Raw genomic sequence first — 15,518 nt, forward strand, 5'->3', positions numbered from 1 at the left:
GTAGTGTGTGATGGGAAAGTTTGTAGGGAGCTTCTCTGTGTCTGATCCCGGAGGTGTGTGATGGGGCGGTGTGGACAGAGTTTCACTCTGTGTCTGATGCCAGGATTGTGTGATGGGTCGGTGTGTAAGGAGCTTCTCTCTGTGTCTAATCCCGGGGGTGTGTGAGTGGACCGAGCTGAGTGAGCTTCACTCAGAGCTCGACCCTGGGGTTCTATGTTTGGATGGAGTGGAAGTAGCTACGCTGTGTGTCTAACTCTCTTCACCCATTGGAACATTAATGGGGGTTGTCAGTATTTCAGAGAAGTATTGAAAGCCTGCGGCTACACTGACTGGGCCGTCATACAGGTATCAAAATACTTTACTGACGCAGGGAATTTGATACGTACACGCCAGACTGAAGCTCCGTCCACACGATCCCATTTCATAATTAGGGGGTCAGACACTCAGAAAAGCTTACTCCACAACTTCCCAGCACCCACGTTCGGTGTCTATCACACTGAGAAGCTCGCTTCACACGGTCTCATCACAAACTCCCGCGGTCAGACTCAGAGTGAATCACCCTCCATACGGTCCCGCCATCCACTCCCCGGTTTGACCCGGAGTGAAGCTCGCTTCACACCGTCCCATGACACAGTACCGGGGTCAGACATAGAGTGAATCTCCCTCTACACCGTCCCATCACACACTCCCGGGGTCAGACACAGAGTGAAGCTCCCTCCACACCGTCCCGCCACACACTCCAGGGGTTAGACCCCGAGTGAAGCTAACTCAACACCGCCCCAGGACACTGTACCGGGGTCAGATACAGAGTAATGCTCCCTCTCCAGCGACCCATCACACACTCCCGGGATCAGATAAGCATTGCAACTCTCTCCTTAACGTCTGATCACGTATTCCTGGGGTCAAACAGATGGTGAATCTCCTCCACGCCGTCCCGTTACACAGCACCGATATCAGACAGAGAGTTTAACTGTCTCCATTTGCCTCATGGATAAGAGTAAAGACAGAGAGGACACATAATTCTTTCAGAGGGGAACGACAGATTATGCGTTAGAACATGCGTGTGTGAAATGGGATGATGTTTCAGCAGGGAAATGTTCAATGGACATTTGTTCGATGTTTAGGCATCTGTTGCAGGATTTTAGGGTTAAATTTGTCCAGGTGAGGCAGATAAAGAATGGTAGAGTAAAGGAGCCATGGTGATCTGTGCGTTAGAGAATCTAGTCAGGTGGAATTGGGCAGCGTACATGAGGTTTAGGAAGCAGGGATCAGATGGGTCTATTGAGGAATATCGGGTAGCAAGACAGGAGCTTAGGAAGGAACTGAAGATGTCAAGAAGGGGGCATGAGAAGCCCTTTGCGAGTAGCGTAAAGTAATACCCCAATACCGAAGAATAGCTGTTGGAGTTTGTAACATACTTTAGGACGGACACGTCACCGGGCCTGACGGAATAATACGCAGGCTGCTCCACGAGGTGAGGGAAGAGATTGCTGATTCTCCGGCTAGTATCTATGTCCTCGTTGTCCACGGGAATGGTACCGCATGATTGCAGGGAGGCGAACGTTGTCCCCTTCTTCAAATAGGTTAACAGGGATAATCCGCATAAGACTGTTCAAACCCCATTGTCTAAAAAAATAAATCGAGAGTGGAGGGAATAAATAGATGGTTTCTATGAATGTGACCCGAAACTGAGCTGATGCGAAATTGATTAATCATTTTGAGTTTGGAGTACGACAGGATTAGGTGTGAATTGAGAGGATTTCAATGGGAATGTTCTATGACCCCTCCCCTAACAACTGGGCATAATGTAGTTGACTTAAGTGCAAAAGAAAGAGGCTCAACTGCAATTGCAAAACGATTCTATGATTCTTAGGGTGAGTGAGCAGCTCGACTCCCTGGTCCATATATGTTCCAATGAAATCGATATGTATGTGGAGGTGGTTCTGCAGAGTGAGGTCAGAGATTTAGCTATTAAATTAAAGGACAGGTCCACCACCCGTTCCAGTGTGCCCAGACATAGGTAGACCATACAGTTTAGCACGTGGCTCAAGCTGCGGTGCAGATGGGAGGGCTTCAAAATTCATTGTGTTCATTCCAAGGAACGTGAGGTGTCTACATAAGAGATGGAAGACGGTTCACACATAAACTGGAGTGAAGCTCATATGCTCGCCGGATGGTTTGTCAGTACTGTGCATGAGAGTTTGTGGGAGAGTAGTTGAATTCGATTTGCAGGGGGATGGGATTCAGAGTTCGCGAGCAGATAGCGGAGTCGATATGGAGACAGATGTTGTTAATACCTCAGAAAAAAAGTCGGGAGTCAAAAGGATGTGCATCAAGCGACTGCTGCCCTGAGCTCCGTATATTTCAATGGAGGAAGCTTCTAAAAAAAAAGGCGGTTGAGCTCAGGTCAAGAATCAACACAGTGAATATGCTATTGCAGCCATTATTGAGAATGGGGAGTAGGAGGAGTAAGCAGAACATCACGATATTTCGGATTTCTCTATTTCTAGACGTGGGAAAGCGGAGGACTGCAGGAAGAGGGGTGACATGTCACCACAAAACACAGTCAGAACAGACAAGACAACTTTTCTAAGTGAGACTTTATGGGTGGAAACATGGAAACCTAGAAAACATACAACACAATACAGGCCTTTCGGCCCACAAAGTTGTGCCGTACATTTCCCTGCCGTAGAAATTACTAGGCTTACCCAAAGCCCTCTATTTTACCATGCTCCATGTATCTATCCGAAATACCTTTAGAAATGTTAATATATCCGCCTCCACCGCCGTTACCGGCAGCCCATTCCACGTACTTACCAATCTCTGCGTAAAACACTTACCCCTGACATCTCCTATATACCTACTCCACAGCAACTTAAACCCTTGTCCCCTTGTGCCAGCCATTTTAGCCCTGGGTAAAAGCCTCTGACTATCCACACGATCGAAGCCTCTTATCATCTAATACACCTCTATCAGGTCAACTCTCATCCTCCGTCGCTCCAAGGAGAAAAGGCCGAGTTCACTCAAACACTTTTGATACTGGCATCCCCCCAATAGCAATTTCCTTGTGAATCTCCTCTGTACCCTATCTATGGTCCGCACATTCTGCCTGCTGTGAGGCGACCAAAACCGAGTACTGATGTAACTTCACACAGCAGCTGACCATGTGGAACCTAATCAAAGGCCTCACTGATGCCCATATAGGCCACAGTCCTGGAGCAGACGTGTCATGGGTCAAAGGGAATATATTTGGGAATAAGAGGTTTAGAGGGATCTGGAGAAGAGATTATTTGGAACATAGAACAAAGAACAGTACAGCAGAGTTCAGGTCCTTCGGCCCATAATGTTGTGTGACTCGTAAACCCTGCCTTACATATAAGTCCTCCATATACCTGTCTGGTAGTCTCTTAAATTTCACTAGTGTATCTGCCTCCACTACTGACTCAGGCAGAGCATTCCACGCATCACTCACTCTCTGGGTAAAAAAACCTTCCTCTAAATTCCCCTTGAATTTCCCTCCCCTTAACTTAAAGCCATATCCTCTTGAACTGAGTACTGGTGCATTGGGGAAGAAGTGCTGGCTGTCCACTCTGTCTATTCCTCTTAATATCTTGTACACCTTTATCATGTCTCCTCTCATCCTCCTTCTCTCCAAAGAGTAAAGCCCTAGCTCCCTTAATTTCTGATCATAATCCATTCTCTGTAAACCAGGCATCAAACTGGTACATTTGCTCTGTACCCTTTCCAATGCTCCCACATACTTCCTATAGTGAGGCGACCACAACTGGACACAGTACTCCAAGTAAAAACAGAAAATGCTGGCAGAACTCAGCAGGCCAGACAGCATCTATGGGAGAAGTTAGTGACGACTCTTCGGGCCGAAACCTTTCATCAGGTGTAACGTAACATGGGATGGTCGAGGGGGGGATAAGAAGTGTGGGGAGGGATCACGAAGAGAACTGGGAAGTGAAAGGGTGCAGGGAAATGGGCTAGGGGGAAGTTGGAGAATTATGGGAAATAAAAGAGAAAGAAAGGTAGGGCTGGGGGGAGATTACAGTGAAGAGGGGAAAAGAAAGAGAAAGAAAACCTGACTAAAACAATAGATAGAGATGGGGGTAAGGGGGGGCAGGGGTATCAACGGAGGTCTGTGAGTTGGATGTTCATGCCGGCAGGTAGGAGGCTACCAAGGCGGGAGATAAGCTATTGCTCCATCGACCTGCGTGTGGCCTCATCTTTACTGTGAGTGGCCTCATCTTGACTGTAGAGGAGGCCATGGACAGGCAAGTCGGAGTGGGAGTGGTCTTTGGAATTGAAGTGTGTGGCCACAGGAAGATCCCGCCACTGCTGGAGGACTGAGCGCCTGTTGCGGCGGGTCTCCCCAATGTATAAATGGCCACATCTGGAGCACTGGATACAGTATATCACCCCGGCTGACTCGCAGGTGAAGTGGTGCCTCACCTGAAAGGACTGTCTGGGGCCTGGGATGGTGGTGAGGGAAGATGTGTGGGGGCAGGTGAAACACTTCTTCAGTTTGCAGGGATGAGAGCCCGGAGGGAGGTCGATGGGGTGGGATGGGGGGGGTGGGGGGGGGTGAATGGACAAGGGAGTCGCGTCGGGAGCGAAACGGAGAGTCTGGGGTTTGAGAGGACAACATCCAAATAATCATGTTTTCCTTTAAAACTGAGATGAGAGAAACCTCTTCAACAAACAATGTTCAATCTGTGGATTTTGCAGCAACAGATGCTGATTGAGCTTATCACTGTGTATTTTTACGGCAGAGGTTTATATATTATTGATCTCTAACTATTGGTCATTTTTGTTCGCCAGAGCTACGAGAGAATTAACTGAATACAGCACGTTAAAAGCAAACTTTACAGTTTTAGATTCTTCATTTCAAAATGGCTGCAGTGTCAAACTTTGTCACAATGAAACTCACAGCATACGATGTTGAGTTTGTTATTTCTCTTTTCGGTTATTTTGTGGTGGGCCACTTCCTCTGTTTCCAGGGTAACGGCCCACCAGAGCTGCAAGAGTTGGACAATTTTTTTACCGCTCAGTGTTCACCGCCTCTCAGGGTAGAGACAGTGGCCTCAGGAGCAAATGAAACAGAATGACAGTGGGAGGAAAGGATGCTGTGAGCCTTGGCGGTATGGAATGAACTGAGAACATAGAAGCATAGAAACATAGAGAACCCATAACACAATACATTGGCCCTTCGGCCAGCAGTGCTGTCCCAAACATGAACTTACTTTCCAGAATTCCTAGGGTTACCCATCAGGCCTATATTCTTCCAAATTCCATGTACTTGCCCAAAGTTCTCCTAAAACACCCCACTCTATCCGCCTCCACCATCGTCATCGGTAGCCCACTCCACGCACTCACCACTGTCTGTGTACAAAAACCTTACCCAGACACCCCCTCGGTACCTATTTCCAAGCATCTTAAAAATGTGCCGTCTCTCGTTAGCCATTTCAGTCCTGAGGAAAAGCCGCTGACTATCCACACGGTCAATGCCTCTCATCATCTTATACACCTCTATCAGGTCACCTCATCCTCCATCTGTCGAAGGAGAAAAGGGCCAAGTTCACGCAACCTATTCTCATAAGGCTTGCTCCCTAATCCTGAAAAATCCTTATGAATCTCTTCTGCAAACTTTGTATAGTTTCCACATCCTTTCAGTACTGAGGGGATCAGAACTGAGTCCAGTACTCCAAGTTGGGTCTGAGCAGGATCCTAAATAGCTGTAACTTTACCTCTTGACTCTTGAACTCATCCTGATGGTTGATGAAGGCCAATGCACCATACGCTTTCTTAACCACAGAGTTAACCTGCGCAGCTGCTTTGAGCGTCCTATGGACTCGGACCCCAAGATCCCTCTGAACCTCCACACTGTCAAGAGTCTTACCATTAATACGACATTCTGCCATGATATTTGACCTATCAAAGTGAACCACTTGAACGCCCTCTGCCACTTCTCAGCAAAGTTTTCCATCCTATCAATGTCCCGCAGTAACCTCGACAACCCACCACACTATCCACAACACCCCAACCTTTGTGCCATCAGTAAATTTACTTTTTTTGTAATTTATTTTTATTGAAGTTCATCATCAAACATTTCCATAAGATATACTTCAGATATTGTACATAGATATCACATAATCATATTTGCCACAAATATCACCTCTCTCATGATTCTGCCTTTTTCAACTACACATGGTGCTTTCCCCTTACACTCCTTCTTCACCTTTCCTGCCTAACCCCACCCTGCTTCCCCTCCCCCATCCCTTGATCTTTCCCCTTACCGGTTTTTCACCTGGCACTTAAAAGCATTCTCCTTCCCACCCTTCCCCCCTATTTATAGAACATAGAATAGTACAGCACATTACAGGCCCTTCGGCCCACAGTGTTGTTCCGACCCTCAAACCCTGCCTGCCACATAACCTCCCACAGTAACCTCCTCCATATACCTGTCTAACCGTCTTTTAAACTTGACTAGTGCATCTGCCTCCACCAGTGGCAGACACTGCTTTCCACGCACCAACGACTCTCTGAGTGAAAAACCTTCCTCTAATATCCTCCTTGAAATTCCCACCCCTTACCTTAAAACCATGTCCTCTTGTACTGAGCAGTGGTGCCCTGGGGAAGAGGAGCTGGCTGTCAACTCTGTCTCGTCTTCTTAATATCTTGTCCACCTCTATCATGTCTCCTCTAATCCTCCTTCTCTCCAAAGAGTAAAGCCCTAGCTCCCTTAATCTCTGATCATAATCCATACTTTCTAAACTAAGCAGCATCCTGGTAAATCTCCTCTGTACCCTTTCCAATGCTTCCACATCCTTCCTATAGTGAGGGGGCCAGAATTGGACACAGTACTCCAAGTGTGGCCTAACTAGAGCTTTATAGAGCTGCGTCATTACATCGCGTCTATTAAACTCTATTCCTCGACTTATGAATGCTAACACCACAAAACCTTTCTTAACTACACTATTTACCTGTGAGGCAACATGTACCCCCAGATCCCTCTGCTCCTCCACACTACCAAGGAACCTGCCATTTACTTTGTACTCTGCCTTGGAATTTGTCCTTCCAAAGTGTACCACCTCACACTTTTCCGGGTTGAATTCCATCTGCCACTTCTCAGCCCACTTCTGCATCCTATCAATGTCTCTCCCCAATCGTTGACAATCCTGTACACTATCTACAACACCACCAACCTTTGTGTCATCTGCAGACTTGCCAACCCACTCTTCTACCCTCACATACAGGTCGTTAATAAAAATCACAAAAAATAGACGTCACTGAACAGATCCTTGTGGGACACCACTAGTCACAACCCTCCAATTTGAATGTGCTCCCTCCACCATGACCCTCTGCCTTCTGCAGGCAAGCCAATTCTGAAACCACCTGGTCAAACCTCCCTGGATCCCATGCCTTCTGACTTTCTGAATAAGCCTACCATGTGGAACTTTGTCAAATGCCTTACTGAAATCCATGTAGATCACATCCACTGCACTACCCTCATCTATATGCCTGTTCACCTCTTCAAAGAACTCAATCCGGCTTGTAGGCACGATCTGCCCTTCACAATGCCATGCTGACTATACCTGATCAGATCATTATTCTCTAAATGTCCATAGATCCTATCTCTAAGAATCTTTTCAAACAGCTTTCCCACCACAGACTATAGTGCTCCTGCCCCCTCCCTCTCAGTCCTTCCGAAGCGTCTCGGCACAAAACGTTGACTGCTCGTTTCCACGGAAGCTGCCCGACTTGTTGAGTTCCTCCAGAGGGTTGGGTGTGTTTCTTTGACCCCATCATCTGAGAGTATTTGGTGTAAAATCCCGCTCCCATACTAACACGGATTATACTAACCAAAGAACAAACTGCCGGAGGAACACAGTGGCAGCGGCTGTGGAGAGAAATGGACCGACAACATTTCGGGCCGAGACCCTCCCACTTGACTGAGTGTGGACAGGAAATATTCAGAGAAAAGCGGTGAGGGGTGGGGATGGGGCAAGAGCTGGGGAGAGAGAGGTGGATCCAGGTGAGGGCAAGGGGTGACAGGGGTGGGAGGTGAGTTGTGGGGGCAACACGGGGCAGCAGAAATAAAATTTAATTCCATGGAGGATTATAAGAAGTTAGAGAGTGTTTGCTTTAGAGATTCACCAGACTAGTTCCTGGAGGACGGTGGAGTCTCAGTGATCATCTTCACATAAAACCGAGGCCGGCGGATGTGTGGAGACCGAAGGGATCGAGGAAATGAGGATCGGGGAGAAACATGTGGGCTGAGATGGGAGAGCAGCCGCCATCTTGCTTTTGGTTTGAGGGGCTGAACAGACTCCTCCTGCTGTTTCTCACTTGATGTTACAGTGTTTCTGTCCAGTGAGGCTCCGGAGGATTGTGAACAGAAATTACTGTTTATAAACATACAAGTGATTTCAATGAAACCCGCACAATTCCTGTTCGGGTGGGCATTGTGTATCGGACCGGGAGGGAATCGAACCCGTAAAACTCCAGGAAAAGGGAGGCGGAGCGATGGGGCGGGGTATATACAGAGGGGAGAATTAAAAATGTAGCTGGTGTAAGCATGAAATAAGGTTTAAAATGCGGCAGGTAGGTCGGGCAGTGAGGGGCGAGGAGCAGAGTCGCCGGTTCAGGAGGGAGTCCCTCCACACGTCACGTGATCCAGCGTCTGGCTCCCATTTCAAACACAGATCTGCAGCATCTGAGGTTCTCGCTTCCGAGGCCCCGCCCGGCTCTCATAGTCTCCGGATGGGCGGTGCTTTTCTTTCCGTCCTCTGTTGAAGCGGGTCGTCGGCGGCGAGCTGGTGGACCGATCGCTGTCTGCGGGACAAATTAATCAAGTTCTCATCGGTGAGCATTGAGGCCGGTCATTAGGGGTGAACGCGACCAACAATTTCCCATCGGTGAGTACCGAAGCCGATTCCGGGAAGGGGGGTGGTTCAGGGGACCTGATATCGGGCAGAGAGTCCCGTTAACTTCCTCGAACTGGCGGCCTCGTCCCGCTTCCTGGATCCAACCTGTCGTGGTCGGTCCGGGTTATGGGACCTTCACGCCGGACCGCCCGAGATGAGCCGCCGCTCAGCCCCTGGTGTTCTGGCCCCAGGAGCGGGATGTGGTGGTGATGCCGAGATTAAACACACGAATTAAGATGTACCTGGGGAACTTTACCTCCATCACCCGGCCCGGTAGCGGATCCAGACATCACCTGGATCGACGCCTGGGGTCGGTAATTGTTTTACATACTTCCATCACACCGGAAGCGGCCGTTCGGCCCGTTGTGGGTTTCCATACAGCGAGGGTTAATCAGAGTGATCGCACCCTCGGGACACTGCTCCATGTGTATGAGTAGAAGCATGTTTCCCCCGTTCAGACAGAGGTTTATTTGAAATCAACACGCGGCGGGGTAAAAGCGGCCATTTCAATTTTAGTTTCACCCCTACAAAATGGCTGCAGTGTTCGTCTTTGTCATAACGGCACTTGTATCACATGAGGAGTTTGTTATTTCCTTTTTCGGTTATTTTCAGTGAGCCACTTCCTGTGTTTCCATGGTGACAGCCCGTCGGAGCTGCAGCGAGTGTTTCACTGGTTCTGTGGTCACGGCCTCTCAGCGCAGAGAGAGCGGCCTCAGGGGCAAATGTAACAGAGTGACAGTGGGGGGAAAGGATGCTGTGAGCATTGACTGTATGGGCTGTGTTACACCAGGGTCGGAATGAACTGAGAACTGACACATTGATAGAGGGGGGAAAGGATGCTGTGACCATTGACTGTATGGGCCGTGTTACACCAGGGTGGGAATGAACTGAGAACTGACACATTGATAGAGGGGGGAAAGGATGCTGTGACCATTGACTGTATGGGCCGTGTTACACCAGGGTCGGAATGAACTGAGAACTGACACATTGATAGAGGGGGGAAAGGATGCTGTGACCATTGACTGTATGGGCCGTGTTACACCAGGGTCGGAATGAACTGAGAACTGACACATTGATAGAGGGGGGAAAGGATGCTGTGACCATTGACTGTATGGGCCGTGTTACACCAGGGTCGGAATGAACTGAGAACTGACACATTGATAGAGGGGGGAAAGGATGCTGTGACCATTGACTGTATGGGCCGTGTTACACCAGGGTCGGAATGAACTGAGAACTGACACATTGATAGAGGGGGGAAAGGATGCTGTGACCATTGACTGTATGGGCCGTGTTACACCAGGGTCGGAATGAACTGAGAACTGACACATTGATAGAGGGGGGAAAGGATGCTGTGACCATTGACTGTATGGGCCGTGTTACACCAGGGTCGGAATGAACTGAGAACTGACACATTGATAGAGGGGGGAAAGGATGCTGTGACCATTGACTGTATGGGCCGTGTTACACCAGGGTCGGAATGAACTGAGAACTGACACATTGATAGTGGGGGGAAAGGATGCTGTGACCATTGACTGTATGGGCCGTGTTACACCAGGGTCGGAATGAACTGAGAACTGACACATTGATAGTGGGGGGAAAGGATGCTGTGAGCATTGACTGTATGGGCCGTGTTACACCAGGGTCGGAATGAACTGAGAACTGACACATTGATAGAGGGGGGAAAGGATGCTGTGACCATTGACTGTATGGGCCGTGTTACACCAGGGTCGGAATGAACTGAGAACTGACACATTGATAGAGGGGGGAAAGGATGTTGTGACCATTGACTGTATGGGCCGTGTTACACCAGGGTCGGAATGAACTGAGAACTGACACATTGATAGTGGGGGGAAAGGATGCTGTGACCATTGACTGTATGGGCCGTGTTACACCAGGGTCGGAATGAACTGAGAACTGACACATTGATAGAGGGGGGAAAGGATGCTGTGACCATTGACTGTATGGGCCGTGTTACACCAGGGTCGGAATGAACTGAGAACTGACACATTGATAGAGGGGGGAAAGGATGCTGTGACCATTGACTGTATGGGCCGTGTCACACCAGGCTCAGAATGAACTGAGAACTGACACATTGATAGAGGGGGGAAAGGATGCTGTGAGCATTGACTGTATGGGCCGTGTTACACCAGGGTCGGAATGAACTGAGAACTGACACATTGATAGAGGGGGGAAAGGATGCTGTGACCATTGACTGTATGGGCCGTGTTACACCAGGGTCGGAATGAACTGAGAACTGACACATTGATAGAGGGGGGAAAGGATGCTGTGACCATTGACTGTATGGGCCGTGTTACACCAGGGTCGGAATGAACTGAGAACTGACACATTGATAGAGGGGGGAAAGGATGCTGTGAGCATTGACTGTATGGGCCGTGTTACACCAGGGTCGGAATGAACTGAGAACTGACACATTGATAGTGGGGGGAAAGGATGCTGTGACCATTGACTGTATGGGCCGTGTTACACCAGGGTCGGAATGAACTGAGAACTGACACATTGATAGTGGGGGGAAAGGATGCTGTGACCATTGACTGTATGGGCCGTGTTACACCAGGGTCGGAATGAACTGAGAACTGACACATTGATAGAGGGGGGAAAGGATGCTGTGACCATTGACTGTATGGGCCGTGTTACACCAGGGTCGGAATGAACTGAGAACTGTCACACTGATAGAGGGGGGAAAGGATGCTGTGACCATTGACTGTATGGGCCGTGTTACACCAGGGTCGGAATGAACTGAGAACTGACACATTGATAGAGGGGGGAAAGGATGCTGTGACCATTGACTGTATGGGCCGTGTTACACCAGGGTCGGAATGAACTGAGAACTGACACATTGATAGAGGGGGGAAAGGATGCTGTGAGCATTGACTGTATGGGCCGTGTTACACCAGGGTCGGAATGAACTGAGAACTGACACATTGATAGTGGGGGGAAAGGATGCTGTGACCATTGACTGTATGGGCCGTGTTACACCAGGGTCGGAATGAACTGAGAACTGACACATTGATAGTGGGGGGAAAGGATGCTGTGACCATTGACTGTATGGGCCGTGTTACACCAGGGTCGGAATGAACTGAGAACTGACACATTGATAGAGGGGGGAAAGGATGCTGTGACCATTGACTGTATGGGCCGTGTTACACCAGGGTCGGAATGAACTGAGAACTGTCACACTGATAGAGGGGGGAAAGGATGCTGTGACCATTGACTGTATGGGCCGTGTTACACCAGGGTCGGAATGAACTGAGAACTGACACATTGATAGAGGGGGGAAAGGATGCTGTGACCATTGACTGTATGGGCCGTGTTACACCAGGGTCGGAATGAACTGAGAACTGTCACACTGATAGAGGGGGGAAAGGATGCTGTGACCATTGACTGTATGGGCCGTGTTACACCAGGGTCGGAATGAACTGAGAACTGACACATTGATAGAGGGGGGAAAGGATGCTGTGACCATTGACTGTATGGGCCGTGTTACACCAGGGTCGCAATGAACTGAGAACTGACACATTGATAGAGGGGGGAAAGGATGCTGTGACCATTGACTGTATGGGCCGTGTTACACCAGGGTCGGAATGAACTGAGAACTGACACATTGATAGAGGGGGGAAAGGATGCTGTGACCATTGACTGTATGGGCCGTGTTACACCAGGGTCGGAATGAACTGAGAACTGACACATTGATAGAGGGGGGAAAGGATGCTGTGACCATTGACTGTATGGGCCGTGTTACACCAGGGTCGGAATGAACTGAGAACTGACACATTGATAGAGGGGGGAAAGGATGCTGTGAGCATTGACTGTATGGGCCGTGTTACACCAGGCTCAGAATGAACTGAGAACTGACACATTGATAGTGGGGGGAAAGGATGCTGTGGCCATTGACTGTATGGGCCGTGTTACACCAGGGTCGGAATGAACTGAGAACTGACACATTGACAGTGGGGGGAAAGGATGCTGTGACCATTGACTGTATGGGCCGTGTTACACCAGGGTCGGAATGAACTGAGAACTGACACATTGATAGAGGGGGGAAAGGATGCTGTGAGCATTGACTGTATGGGCCGTGTTACACCAGGCTCAGAATGATCTGAGAACTGACACATTGATAGAGGGGGGAAAGGATGCTGTGGCCATTGACTGTATGGGCCGTGTTACACCAGGGTCGGAATGAACTGAGAACTGACACATTGATAGAGGGGGGAAAGGATGCTGTGAGCATTGACTGTATGGGCCGTGTTACACCAGGGTCGGAATGAACTGAGAACTGACACATTGATAGAGGGGGAAAGGATGCTGTGACCATTGACTGTATGGGCTGTGTTACACCAGGGTCAGAATGAACTGAGAACTGACACATTGATAGAGGGGGGAAAGGATGCTGTGACCATTGACTGTATGGGCCGTGTTACACCAGGGTCGGAATGAACTGAGAACTGACACATTGATAGAGGGGGGAAAGGATGCTGTGACCATTGACTGTATGGGCTGTGTTACACCAGGGTCGGAATGAACTGAGAACTGACACATTGATAGAGGGGGGAAAGGATGCTGTGACCATTGACTGTATGGGCCGTGTTACACCAGGGTCGGAATGAACTGAGAACTGACACATTGATAGTGGGGGGAAAGGATGCTGTGACCATTGACTGTATGGGCCGTGTTACACCAGGGTCGGAATGAACTGAGAACTGACACATTGATAGAGGGGGGAAAGGATGCTGTGAGCATTGACTGTATGGGCCGTGTTACACCAGGGTCGGAATGAACTGAGAACTGACACATTGATAGAGGGGGGAAAGGATGCTGTGACCATTGACTGTATGGGCCGTGTTACACCAGGCTCAGAATGAACTGAGAACTGACACATTGATAGAGGGGGGAAAGGATGCTGTGACCATTGACTGTATGGGCCGTGTTACACCAGGGTCAGAATGAACTGAGAACTGACACATTGATAGAGGGGGGAAAGGATGCTGTGACCATTGACTGTATGGGCCGTGTTACACCAGGGTCGGAATGAACTGTGAACTGACACATTGATAGAGGGGGGAAAGGATGCTGTGACCATTGACTGTATGGGCCGTGTTACACCAGGGTCGGAATGAACTGAGAACTGACACATTGATAGTGGGGGGAAAGGATGCTGTGACCATTGACTGTATGGGCCGTGTTACACCAGGGTCGGAATGAACTGAGAACTGACACATTGATAGAGGGGGGAAAGGATGCTGTGACCATTGACTGTATGGGCCGTGTTACACCAGGGTCGGAATGAACTGAGAACTGACACATTGATAGAGGGGGGAAAGGATGCTGTGACCATTGACTGTATGGGCCGTGTTACACCAGGGTCGGAATGAACTGAGAACTGACACATTGATTGAGGGGGGAAAGGATGCTGTGACCATTGACTGTATGGGCCGTGTTACACCAGGGTCGGAATGAACTGTGAACTGACACATTGATAGAGGGGGGAAAGGATGCTGTGACCATTGACTGTATGGGTCGTGTTACACCAGGGTCGGAATGAACTGAGAACTGACACATTGATAGAGGGGGGAAAGGATGCTGTGTCCATTGACTGTATGGGCCGTGTTACACCAGGGTCGGAATGAACTGTGAACTGACACATTGATAGAGGGGGGAAAGGATGCTGTGACCATTGACTGTATGGGTCGTGTTACACCAGGGTCGGAATGAACTGAGAACTGACACATTGATAGAGGGGGGAAAGGATGCTGTGACCATTGACTGTATGGGCCGTGTTACACCAGGGTCGGAATGAACTGTGAACTGACACATTGATAGAGGGGGGAAAGGATGCTGTGACCATTGACTGTATGGGTCGTGTTACACCAGGGTCGGAATGAACTGAGAACTGACACATTGATAGAGGGGGGAAAGGATGCTGTGTCCATTGACTGTATGGGCCGTGTTACACCAGGGTCGGAATGAACTGTGAACTGACACATTGATAGAGGGGGGAAAGGATGCTGTGACCATTGACTGTATGGGTCGTGTTACACCAGGGTCGGAATGAACTGAGAACTGACACATTGATAGAGGGGGGAAAGGATGCTGTGACCATTGACTGTATGGGCCGTGTTACACCAGGGTCGGAATGAACTGAGAACTGACACATTGATAGAGGGGGGAAAGGATGCTGTGACCATTGACTGTATGGGCCGTGTTACACCAGGGTCGGAATGAACTGAGAACTGACACATTGATAGAGGGGGAAAGGATGCTGTGACCATTGACTGTATGGGCCGTGTTACACCAGGGTCGGAATGAACTGAGAACTGACACATTGATAGAGGGGGGAAAGGATGCTGTGACCATTGACTGTATGGGCCGTGTTACACCAGGGTCGGAATGAACTGAGAACTGACACATTGATAGAGGGGGGAAAGGATGCTGTGAGCATTGACTGTATGGGCCGTGTTACACCAGGGTCGGAATGAACTGAGAACTGACACATTGATAGAGGGGGGAAAGGATGCTGTGACCATTGACTGTATGGGCCGTGTTACACCAGGGTCGGAATGAACTGAG

The sequence above is a fragment of the Hypanus sabinus genome, unplaced genomic scaffold (assembly GCF_030144855.1).
Source record: "Hypanus sabinus isolate sHypSab1 unplaced genomic scaffold, sHypSab1.hap1 scaffold_279, whole genome shotgun sequence".
Lineage (NCBI taxonomy): Eukaryota > Metazoa > Chordata > Chondrichthyes > Myliobatiformes > Dasyatidae > Hypanus > Hypanus sabinus.